The 13,629-nt window shown below is 43.8% G+C and overlaps 1 protein-coding gene across 1 annotated transcript in view; it reads left to right on the forward strand.

Moving 5' to 3' along the window:
- The window catches only part of LOC126203931 (prickle planar cell polarity protein 3-A), a 1,288,897-nt gene that overhangs the window by 264,302 nt on the left and 1,010,966 nt on the right, over nt 1-13,629 (forward strand). The window lies entirely within an intron of this gene.

Genomic DNA, 13,629 nt, shown 5'->3' on the forward strand with positions numbered 1-13,629 from the left:
AACCAGATGGCGCTATGGTTGGCTAGCTAGATGGCGCTGCCATAGGTCAAACGGATATCAGCTGCGTTTTTTAAATAGGAACCCCCATTTTTATTACATATTCGTGTAGTAAGAAAAGAAATATGAATGATTTCTGAATATTAGAGCCATCTCATTCAAGGATAGCTCCTCAACTCAAGGCAAATTTTTGAGTCAAAGTACAATACTAATTATTTGTCTCATTACATTCACTTCAAACTGATCATTACCATACATAAGTAGCCGTTTCTCCTACCAATATGACATCAGACACTTTGGTCTAAGAAGGTGTATGTTATTCAGGAACAAACATTTTCAATCACTAGTCTATTAGCAACGATAATATGTTTAGCTACTAATTTAAGCCGGCCGTTGTGGACGAGCGGTTCTAGGCGCTTGTGTCAGGAACCGCGCTGCTGCTACGGTCGCAGGATCGAATCCTGCCTCGGGCATGGATGTGTGTGATGTCCTTAGGTTGGTTAGGTTTAAGTGGTACTAAGTCCAAGGGACTGATGACCTAAGTCCCATAGTGCTCAGAGCCATTTGAACCATTTTTACTAATTTAATACAGAGAAATTTACTGACGAGCATTTACTGGTATTGTTAACAACGAATTTCGAAACAGCAGTAATCGATGAATACATCAGTAATGATATCACATAATGTGATTTGTATCGAAAAACCAACTTCTGGAAATATGAAGTGTAGTAACATGATCCGTATAAAAAGGACATTATAAACTATTTCATATGACAATGCGTAGCTACAATAGTATTAGCTATTTTACATGTTTTAGTATTTACATATTGACAAACTGCCTATTGGCTTCTGTCTCGGGTTCTTCGGCCGACGTTCATCTAATGATTTTTCTGACGTTTCGCCAGCACGAGTGGCTGGCATTGTCAAAGCTTCACCCTCCATTGCCGGTGGTGAACTGGAGCCGAGCTCGCGGGCGCAGGCTATATGTACCTGGCGCGCCAACGTCCGAGGGCTTCTCCGCGGTCATTTCCGGTGCGGTTCTCCTCTTGCTACCTGCGACGGTCGTTCGCTGCAGTACGGGAAGCCAGGATCCGTTGACCTTAAGGCTTTCCTCTTTCTTGTTCAAACTGTTCGCGTGTTTTTGTATTTCTACAGCTTCTCTGAACAAGCGCGTGTGACAGTGCTTCTCTACAGCCAGAACTTCCGTGTCGGCGAATTTTATTACATGGTCGGTCTCATTCAGTGCGTGCTCTGCCACGGCCGATTTCTCCACGCAGAGCACGCACTGAATGAGACCGACCATGTAATAAAATTCGCCGACACGGAAGTTCTGGCTGTAGAGAAGCACTATCACACGCGCTTGTTCAGAGAAGCTGTAGAAATACAAAAACACGCGAACAGTTTGAACAAGAAAGAGGAAAGCCTTAAGGTCAACGGATCCTGGCTTCCCGTACTGCAGCGAACGACCGTCGCAGGTAGCAAGAGGAGAACCTTCATTGAGAAGCTGAAGAAACTGAAACTTGCACCAAACGACATCCTGGTCAGCTTTGATGTTGTTTCGTTATTTACGAAAGTGCCACTCAGTGACGCTCTGGAGCACATCGGTTCCATTTTTCCGCTAGACATCAGAAAGCTCTTCCATGCATGTCTCACCACGAGCTATTTCACGTGGAATGGCGATTTCTACGAACAGCTGGAAGGCGTCGCCATGGGTAGTCCTCTCAGTCCAGTGGTGGCCAACTTCTTCATGGAACAATTCGAAGCACAGGCACTGGACTCGGCGACTTACAAACCTAAGGTGTGGTACAGGTACGTCGATGATACTTTCGTGGTGTGGAGCCATGGTGAAGAACAGCTCAGTGACTTCCTAAGACACTTGAACAGCCTCCATGCCAACATAACATTTACCATGGAAGTAGAAAAGGACAAGAAACTGCCATTTCTAGATGTTCTGGTCACAAGGAACGGCGAAGATCTGGGACACAGCGTGTATCGAAAACCGACTCACATGGACCGATACCTGCACAAACTGTCAAACCACCACCCGAGCCAGAAAAGAGGCATGATTAGTACGCTCGTAACGAGAGCAGGGCGAATATGTGAGCCGCAACACCTCAAACGAGAAATGCAACACCTGGAAACTGTCCTGAGGAGCAATGGTTACTCCACAAATTATATTAGAAGTGTAACAGAGCCCAACCCTCGGCGAAGTAAGGAACCGGAAAAAGAATTGTCGGGTACGGCCTTTCTGCCATACATTCCCAGAGTGACGGACAGAATCGGCCGTATATTGCGCAAACATGGCGTAAAGACGATTTTCAAACCGACAAGGAAGATCAAAGAGTGTCTTAGATCGGCGAAGGAGAAAAGAGACCCACTTGCAATGTCGGGAATATACCGCATACCATGCACATGCGGAAAAGTTTATGTCGGAATGACTGGACGATCCATTAACACCAGGATCAAAGAGCATAAGCGACATTGCAGGTTGGGGCAGGTGGAGAAATCGGCCGTGGCAGAGCACGCACTGAATGAGACCGACCATGTAATAAAATTCGCCGACACGGAAGTTCTGGCTGTAGAGAAGCACTGTCACACGCGCTTGTTCAGAGAAGCTGTAGAAATACAAAAACACGCGAACAGTTTGAACAAGAAAGAGGAAAGCCTTAAGGTCAACGGATCCTGGCTTCCCGTACTGCAGCGAACGACCGTCGCAGGTAGCAAGAGGAGAACCGCACCGGAAATGACCGCGGAGAAGCCCTCGGACGTTGGCGCGCCAGGTACATATAGCCTGCGCCCGCGAGCTCGGCTCCAGTTCACCACCGGCAATAGAGGGTGAAGCTTTGACAATGCCAGCCACTCGTGCTGGCGAAACGTCAGAAAAATCATTAGATGAACGTCGGCCGAAGAACCCGAGACAGAAGCCAATAGGCAGTTTGTCAACAAGTGGCCACGAAAGCCTCAACAATTTTGTATTTACATATTGCTGTATCAACGACAGTTATCGTATTAATTTGTAAATAAAACACGTTGTCACTTTTCATTTCCATTTAGCATATGTGGAATGAGCGTCAAACCTAAGCATACCAGTTCTTGCCGGAAATATACAGGGTGTTACAAAAAGGTACGGCCAAACTTTCAGGAAACATTCCTCACACACAAAGAAAGAAAATATGTTATGTGGACATGTGTCCGGAAACGCTTACTTTCCATGTTAGAGATCATTTTATTACTTCTCTTCAAATCACATTAATCATGGAATGGAAACACACAGCAACAGAACGTACCAGCGTGACTTCAAACACTATGTTACAGGAAATGTTCAAAATGTCCTCCGTTAGCGAGGATACATGCATCCACCCTCCGTCGCATGGAATCCCTGATGCGCTGATGCAGCCCTGGAGAATGGCGTATTGTATCACAACCGTCCACAATACGAGCACGAAGAGTCTCTACATTTGGTACCGGGGTTGCGTAGACAAGAGCTTTCGAATGCCCCCATAAATGAAAGTCAAGAAGGTCAGGAGAGCGTGGGGGCCATGGAATTGGTCCGCCTCTACCAATCCATCGGTCACCGAATCTGCTGTTGAGAAGCGTACGAACACTTCGACTGAAATGTGCAGGAGCTCCATCGTGCATGAACCACATGTTGTGTCGTACTTGTAAAGGCACATGTTCTACCATCACAGGTAGAGTATCCCGTATGAAATCATGATAACGTGCTCCATTGAGCGTAGGTGGAAGAACATGGGGCCCAATCAAGACATCACCAACAATGCCTGCCCAAACGTTCACAGAAAATCTGTGTTGATGACGTGATTGCACAATTGCGTGCGGATTCTCGTCAGCCCACACATGTTGATTGTGAAAATTTACAATTTGATCACGTTGGAATGAAGCCTCGTCCGTAAAGAGAACATTTGCACTGAAATGAGGATTGACACATTGTTGGATGAACCATTCGCAGAAGTGTACCCGTGGAGGCCAATCAGCTGCTGATAGTGCCTGCACACGCTGTACATGGTACGGAAACAACTGGTTCTCCCGTAGCACTCTCCATACAGTGACGTGGTGAACGTTACCATGTACCGCAGCAACTTCACTGACGCTGACATCAGGGTTATCGTGAACTGCACGAAGAATTGCCTCGTCCACTGCAGGTGTCCTCGTCGTTCTAGGTCTTCCCCAGTCGCGAGTCATAGGCTGGAATGTTCCGTGCTCACTAAGACGCCGATCAGTTGCTTCGAACGTCTTCCTGTCGGGACACCTTCGTTCTGGAAATCTGTCTCGATACAAACGTACCGCGCCACGGCTATTGCCCCGTGCTAATCCATACATCAAATGGGCATCTGCCGACTCCGCATTTGTAAACATTGCACTGACTGCAAAACCACGTCCGTGATGAACACTAACCTGTTGATGCTACGTACTGATGTGCTTGATGCTAGTACTGTAGAGGAATGAGTCGCATGTCAACACAAGCACCGGTCAACATTACCTTCCTTCAATTGGGCCAATTGGCGGTGAATCGAGGAAGTACAGTACATACTGACGAAACTAAAATGAGCTCTAACATGTAAATTAAGCGTTTCCGGACACATGTCCACATAACATCTTTTCTTTATTTGTGTGCGAGGAATGTTTCCTGAGAGTTTGGCCGTACCTTTTTGTAACACCCTGTATATTCCACTTGCTTTCTACCTCTCACATTCACGAGTACCACCTAACAGGACATACACCATCTGGCCTAAGCGACACATTGTACTTCATATCACCTTGTCTTGTTACTTGACGTTGTCCATACGGCATAGTTATTTTACACCATATGCAGTAGTGCGTAAGACTCACAGTTTCAGAAGAGTTTCACGTATTACTAGATCATAGTCGATTCTATGTATTCTAGTGTTCTGTATAAAGTTTTCTTCGGCTGAGCAAAATTAGATTTTATCTTTTCCTTTCGGCAGCCATTAGGAGTAATTACAGTTTGTGGACAATTGAGTTCTTCTATTCTTCACGTGAGAATTTTTCTGTTTCGTTGTTAAGAGATTGTTGTTCAGATCTCTGCGGTTACTAATTTCCTCGATGTGTGCTGAATTCTGAGCTGGCTGTCCATTTCACTTAATGGATTTTCTGTCTTGCTTACCTTCAATAGAAGGGCAAAGGTCTTTCTTAACCTTTCTTTTACAGCCTTTTAAGTTTATTCTTTTAAGTTTTTATTTCCCAGCGTCTTCAACTGTGTCGTATTAAAACGCTGCGTTTCGTTTTGCGTGCCGTATAACATACTATTTTACTTTGTTATTTTTTCCATACCAGAATCACTCACTGAGTAATAACATTGTTTCTGATACCAAACAGACAATTTTATTTTAATTATTTTTTTGTGTTCACAAATTAATCAGCGTGAAATTTCCAAACTCAGGTACTCACATTTATCTATAAATTATTTCCTTAGGAGTGTGAAGATAATGTACTCAAGGAAATTCTGCATTAAAGTTTCTGTTTTATAATTTATGACAAAAAAGTATGAAAAATCCTTCATATATTTTATAAAATCGATCATGTACCCTGCTGGATCATCTATTTTCCAGCATTTCACACTGTCTATTCTTCTATCACACCGGGTGACACTTCGTTTACTGTGCCCTTTCCACCGCTTCCCCATTTTTTGTATTTTTCCACTGTCTTTACAATTACGTATTATGAAGTTTTATTTTCTTTCAAAATAATCACCCAGTAAGTTTCTCAATTCCTTTTCGCGTTTCTATAAGCCGTCCAACTTCTGCTTTTCAACATTTTCTGTTGATTCCATTTACAACAAGACTTCAACTATCTTTCATACCTTGTTTATTTGTCGTGATTTATCGGTATAATACAAGTTTCAGTATCTTTGATGTACCTGTCGCTTAGCGTCAAAATATCAAAGTATATGTCATATATGACCATAGTCATAGTGGAAACATATAGGAAATGGCAAAGAGGTGGAAGAGGTGCACTAAACAACTTTATAAATAAACACACACACACACACGTAATGAATATGATAATACTCCCCAAAATAAACTCCGAAAGAGGCAGTTAACAAAAACTTCGTCCCCCGCGCAATTAAATTTTCTATCGTGATGCGGCGGTGTTGATTTCTTATTGTATCGTCTGTTGTCCACCTTCGAAAATTTCCGAAAAAAAATGCGTAGAGATCAGGTGACTCTGTTCTCAAGCTTTTTGTTCCCAATACCATGTACTACAATACTTCTTCCTCGTTCCACCTATGCTATGACAGTTCTCCAGCCCCGTACGACGCTGATGTTACTCTTACACATACTGTATAACTTCTCAAATACTCTGCTTTTTTTTCCTCTCTGGTCTCTAGTATTATCTTAACAACATTTTATTGGGTTTTGAGTATTCCACCGCACTGTTGATGGACGTTAACACAAGAAACTGGTTGCAGAGGGTTTTTGTCTACCTGCTAGTCTTGCCGTCTTATTTTATAGACTCGATGTAAATAAATGGAATTTGATAGCGGAATACTTAACAGAGGCGGATATAGAGATGTAAGCTTTGTAGTGTAAGTTCACTTGGCCCAGACAACTTACGGAGACTGCCCAGATGCTGGAGTAATGTGTTGTACTTTTGTATAGATAATCCTTATGAAACATCCTAAGAACGGACTTACACATAATGTAAACATGACCCTAACTCAGTCTCCTTCATATACTGCACTATTCTCAGTGTTGAGTAGTTCTGTCGGCTTACTTTAATTGAACATTTTAATATATGTAGTGTTAGCTATTGATGACCGACTGGTATGGATAAAAAAAACTAAAAAATGTGGAAGCATCGTGTCTGCCCACACCTCAACGCCTAATAAACGCGAAACGTTTCCCTCTGTGGCTTCATCTATTCATAATTAACATATTTTGTACAAACGCAGAGATAAAAATGTTATGACAGCTTGCCCCAGCGGAGCTAATAACCACGAAACCTAAAACACTGCCATGATCATCACGTTACTCCCTCATAAATGCTTACCGCCCAGCTACGTAGGTGGATGGAAAAACAAAATGTGGATAATGAGAATGGAAAATTAAGAACGTCAAGATTCTATAAGAAAACGTGTTTGTGTAACGTGCATATTGAAGAAGTAAGGAAGAATATGCAAGAAAATTTCAGAAGAGGAATCAAAGTAAACTGAAAGTAAATAGTACTAAGAAAGGTAATAATGTACATACGGGTGGTAAAATTAAACAATATTAAGAAGAAAGTGCCTAAGAGTAAGAGGAAATAGACGGCTACTTAATTGCTAAAAATATTCCAAAGCCAAGATCATATAAATATTTCTTCATTTAAAACAACCGGTTTCGACAAACTTGGCTGTCATCTTTAGAGGTTAAAAAATCCATTGGTTATGCAACGTGGTCAGTTTAAGTTGTCATGTGAATAAAAACCAGCACATTATAAAAGGTTTGTTAGTTATGTCAGACCTTTTATAATATGCTATTTTTTATCCACATGACAACTTGGCGTGAGGTCCAAATTAAAATTAAAATATTTCATAACAAAAAGATTAAGAAAAAGGTTCAAATGGCTCTGAGAACTATGGAACTTAACATCTGAGGTCATCAGTCCCCTAGAACTTAGAACTACTTAAACCTAACTAACCTAAGGACATCACACACATCCATGCCCGAGGCAGGATTCGAACCTACGACCGTAGCAGTCGCGCGTCAAATAGGTTAAGACGTGTAGACGGCAGTAAAGTCTGTCGAAACCGGTAGTTTTAAATAAAGAAGTATTTATGGCTCTGAGCACTATGGGACTTAACATCTATAGTCATCAGTCCCCTAGAACTTAGTACTACTTAAACCTAACTAACGTAAGGACATCACACAACACCCAGTCATCACGAGGCAGAGAAAATCCCTGACCCCGCCGGGAATCGAACCCGGGAACTCGGGCGCGGGAAGCGAGAACGCTACCGCACGACCACGAGCTGTGGACGAAGTATTTATGCTTTGGAACGTTTTTAGGAAGTAAAACTGATCGCTCCTTCTGTCTTCTGAAAATGAGAAAATTCGGGCGATTTAATTAACTTGAAGCTGGGGAAAGACATAATAGCAGAAGGGAAACAATTCATCACTCCAGGAAGCAAGAGTACACAGGATAGCCAAAGTTAGGAATGTGCCGTGCGGAGTCTGGAATAGGCAGAGAAAGTTCTCCGGAAGAAAGGATCATTGCCGGTATCAAATACGTAGGCAGCACTTCGTCAAAATGTGCGCCCGGTCCCCAATATTAAATGTAAGTGTAATATAGACCATGGAAAATTCAGAGCTGAAGAAACTGGTAGTATTTCAAAAGTGAAGTTACGGAACACGTTAAAAAGTGGACAGTTAAAATAAGAATTGGGGAGCTACTAGAAAGAACGGGATAAGAAAGAAGTCTGTGGTCAAGTCGAGGAGTTAGGACACATTAATAGTGTGATAAGGCATCCAGGAATAGTACTACTCGTGGTGGAAAGATCAGTAAGTAGAAAAAACTGTAGAGGGTCGGAAGGATTTGATTATACTAAAGCTAAACAGAGTGGGGTGAATGTTCGCAGTATCTCGCACGTAGAGATGAACAGATTATCATAGGAAGAGATGAAGGACGGCTAGCCGACTTAAACGAAGAAGAAAGATGAACTTATCGTTTCATGAGAACCACAGTGTATTTCTTACAGCAATGCTACTGTCATTTCGCTCTCAGGCAGGAGGCAAGTACGTGATAAAAGTAGAAACAAACAGGAGTGCAGCAGGAAAGAAGCTAGTGGAGCTTCTCAGTCGTCACTGTGGACCGGCGCAATCGGCTGCAAAAGCGCCCAGTGACGACAGTCCGCGGAGTACGTGGTGAGCGGACGCACGCCACCTGTGCCGTGTTGTCTGACGCCGCCGCCTTGCTCGGGACAAGGGCAACGCTTTCCTGGTGCGGCCACTGGAGGCCGGAGCTCGGCGCATGCGCACACGCTGCCGCCCGCCTCGCGGTCTATTCTTGGCCGGGATCGCCGCCGCCGCCGCTGCAGCCGGCGCGCCGTGGCAGTGACCGCAATCCGTGGCGTACCGCCGCTGTGCGTACGCCCGCTCGGCAAGTGCGCGCTCCGCACAAGTATGTGGGCCGAGCAGGCACCTGCCGCACGTTACACGTCCTATTACTCACCGCCGTGCGTAGTTCTTAGTTCCACCACACCCATCTTGCATATTATTGCATCTTACGAACTATTGTTTCTTGATAGATTTCTGTGTTCTACTAGCCATAAACGATAGTCGTTTACAACTTACCGCAGTCGTGTAGGGGAAATCGAGTCGAACGCATTGATAAGACACTTGTGGTTTACCGGGTCGGCAGCAGTTTCAAATTGGCACGCGAAAGTCACCTTACCTACGGCGCGTGCACGCAGATTTTGCGCTAAAACCTTCCTTGCATTTTACTTTGGAACTTTGTGGCAAGGTCGTAAAGGACCAAACTACTTATATCGTCGGTCTCTAAGCCTACACAATACTTAATGTAACTTAAATTAATTTACGCTATGAACAACACACACACCCATGCCCGAGGGAGGACTCGAACCTCCGACGGGGGGAGCCGCACGGACCGTGACAAGGCGCCTCAGACACGGCTACCGCGCGCGGCCCTTGTATATTAAAAACCTCTTATCTTGGACTTACAAAATGTAAAATTGATTTTGTAAGTTTTACCTCAATTACAAAATTTTAAGACTTTCGTGGCCACTTGTTGACAAACTGCCTATTGGCATCTGTCTCGGATTCTTCAGCCGACATTCGTCTGATGATTTTACTGACGTTTCGCCAGCACGAGGGGCTCGCACTGTCAAAACTTTACTCTCCATTGCTTGTGGTGAACTGGAGCTAGCCGGCCGGAGTGGCCGTGCGGTTCTAGGCGCTGCAGTCTGGAGCCGAGCGACCGCTACGGTCGCAGGTTCGAATCCTGCCTCGGGCATGCATATGTGTGACGTCCTTAAGTTAGTTAGGTTTAATTAGTTCTAGGCGACTGATGACCTTAGAAGTTAAGTCGCATAGTGCTCAGAGCCATTTTGAACTGGAGCTGAGCTCGCCCAATAGGCAGCTTGTTTACTTCAATTTTTTTTCTTTTTATTAAAATTTTAACAGCATTAAATTAAGAAACAAAGTTCGTTTTCGTTGTCAGACTTCATGAAACTATTGTTCGTATGTTTAGACCCAACTGCGAACGTAGTTTTGCTTAACGTTTACAAAAGACTGTTTTTTTTTTATCTTTCTTTCCCTCCAAGGGGAAAACATGGCTCTGAGCACTATGGGACTTAACATCTGAGTCATCAGTCCCCTAGAACTTAGAACTACTTAAACCTAACTAACCTAAGGACATCACACACATCCATGCCCGAGGCAGGATTCGAACCTGCGACCGTAGCGGTCACGCGGTTCCAAACTGTAGCGCTTAGAACCGCACGGCCACGTTGGCCGGCGCCCCCAAGGGAAAGTTTATATTAATGATGTTAACGTGAAACGTCCCCTTTGAACAAATATACAAGACTGTGCTTAAACTGACACAGAATATATTTTTTTTAGCGCAACGCAATCGGGCTTTGAAAAATCCCTACAAAAGAATGGCCCTGACTAACATTAACCTATACCTTTCATGAATCACTTACCTCACAAAAATTTTCGTTACTCGAACTACTGCAATACAGCGAGCGCCACTACTGCCAGCTAAATAAAAGATTCAAACTACGGAAGGCACTAACTACTGATAGGCATAGTTAGCAAATGAAAGATTTTAATAGAGAACAAACAATTTATTTACCTTAATAGTGTTGAAAAATCATAATATACATAGCAGTTCATGACATCCAGTCTTACAAATTTCCAAACTCCGCCATTTCTCTCCCCACATCCACCACTGCTGGCGGCTCACCTCCAACTGCGCAACGCCATGCGCTGTTAACATCCAGCTGCCCAACACTACAATGGCAGACAACAATGCAAATAGCCACAGACTGCACACAGCACAGCCAGTGATTTTTCATTCAGAGCGCTACGTGGCGTTACCAATAAGAAAACCTAAACAGCCTACTTACAAACGACATAGCTGACTAAGGCGGTGGCGTAGCCGGTCGTTGTGGCCGAGCGGTTCTAGGCGGTTCAGTCTGGAACCGCGTATCCGCTACGGTCGCAGGTTCGAATACTGCCTCGGGCTTGGATGTGTGTGATGCCCTTAGGTTAGTTAGGTTTAAGTAGTTCTAAGTTCTAAGGGACTGATGACTCAGATGTTAAGTCCCATAGTGCTCAGAGCCATTTTGAGCGGTGACGTAGAAGAGCGATAAGATATTGAAAATATGCGCTTTAGCTTAGGTGACTTTTCTAGACCACTTCCGGTTATTTCTCGACTTTATAGACCACAGGCATCCCATATCAAATTTCTCGCCACGACTTCACGTACAACACTGTAGTACGTTGCAAACAGTTATTGTTTACACGCTGTAAGCAGGGTGATTCTTTTTAACGTTAAAAACTCCCCGATGCGACACAGATGACCCTTAGACAAGTAATTTAATATCAGACACAAGGGGTCGCAAACGTCGGCAAATACCCCAAAAATTGATGAGAAATGTGAACATGTGACGTCATCAGATGACGTATCTCGTCACTCGTGCAGCGGTTGGGCTTGGGCGTGAAGGGATGATTGAGCGATGCACTACTTACATTCCAGCAAACGGTGCAAATTTCAAACACCTTTTGTAAATGTGGTCTATTATAAAGTAGAAGTTAGAATATTATTGTCCTCATTGTCTCCAAGTAAAAACTGTTCGTATTTTGTGTTTCTTTTCTCTTCTCGCCTCTTATTTTGTTTCCATACATTATTTGCTAAAGAAAACGTAGGTCACTTACTGGTAACGATGGAATTCGGAAGCTTATGCTCATCTACTTTTAACGCAATGCGGTAACTTTTAGCTGTACTGTATTCTGCAATAAACCATTGAAGTCTGCGAGACTGATAAATAAAATAATAAATCTGTCCACAATGAAAACTCACAATTGTCTAACGCAGTGAAAAAGATGCTGCCTGCTAGACGCAAGACTCTAAACCTGAACTCCACGTGCTAACGTCGCGCACATGCGCCCGGAGCCACACCTACGTGAAGACTTGACCTGGCTTGGGATGATCAGGTGAGACAGACCGATAGTCTCAACCGCTGCGCAAGTGACGACGTACGTCATGTGGCGGCGTCACATTTCTCAACCACTTCTGGGGTATTTCCGTCCCATGTTTCTTATATTAAATTACTTGTCTCAGCGTCATAATACGTTGCTCCGGAGGTTTTTTGACTTCAATAACAATCACTCAGTATATGATCTACACTCTTCAGACCCTACTGCATGCCTTACATTTTACCATAACTCGTAAAGGAATTTGGAAACGTACATTCTGTGATATTTTACATCTGTATCGAAAGATACAACATTAAACCAAATTAGAACAAAAATATGCTTTTTTACAGTTTTATGAAAAAATAAATCAAATTTCCAGTACTAGCAGCTATAGCGTGCGCATATCACTTTTCTGAATATTAGACAGGCTGTTTCGCAGTTCTTATTACAGGCTTCTAGAGGTTGTGGAGGGGACTTAGTAAATGGTTTTGATAAATAACCCATGTCCAGTTCAGAAACGTACCGTTTGGATCTAAAATACTGACTATGTAAGTTACCAATATTTGTTTTCTTTTATTTTAAATGTCCGCAGCTCGTGGTCGTGCGGTAGCGTTCTCGCTTCCCGCGCCCGGGTTCCCGGGTTCGATTCCCGGCGGGGTCGGGGATTTTCTCTGCCTCGTGATGAGTGGGTGTTGTGTGATGTCCTTAGGTTAGTTACGTTTAAGTAGTTCTAGGGGACTGGTGACCATAGCTGTTAAGTTCCATAGTGCTCAGAACCATTTTTATTTCAAATACTATCATTAACGCGTAGTACTGTACATTAACGCAGCGAGTACTGTTTGTATAAAGCGTTTATTTTGCATTTTGTTTACGACCTTCCACTAAGGAAGGGATTCTATTTGTGTTTATCTGCTCTGCATAGAAACTAACAGTTCTTGATCGTTAGGAGAGAAATTTATTTTGTACTTATTTGCTGCGCTTAGCTTTTAAATAGTTTTTCTGGGAAAACCTAGCGTAGTTTTCGCGTCTCGTATTTCAGTGAGTGTTTCTTGATTATCAGAGTAGCTCATCAGAAGATTATCTTGGGAATTTGTCACCGTATAGAGTAGGGTAAACATAGTCATGTGTAGGGACTGTGGTTGTTGTGAGCGGACGCAAGGAGAATTGGCCACTCTTCGGGGGCAGGTGGAGGCTTTGTCTGTTAGGCTCATCGAGCTCGAGGCGCAGGCGTCGGCTCGTAGTGGCGTTGGGGCAACTGTGGTGAGACCTATGCCTACTTCGGTGGCCTTGGAATCACATGGAACCCCTGATGTCGCTGCGTCTTCCGGCAGTGAGCATCTTACCGGTCAGCCATCACTCCAGGGTGAATGGCGGACAGTGGTGGGCTCGCGTGTGCCTGGCCGAAAGGCGAAGGTGGGATCTGGCCGCGTGGCAGCTGCCTTACCCCTTTCCA

This window comes from Schistocerca nitens, chromosome 9 (assembly GCF_023898315.1).
Source record: "Schistocerca nitens isolate TAMUIC-IGC-003100 chromosome 9, iqSchNite1.1, whole genome shotgun sequence".
NCBI lineage: Eukaryota > Metazoa > Arthropoda > Insecta > Orthoptera > Acrididae > Schistocerca > Schistocerca nitens.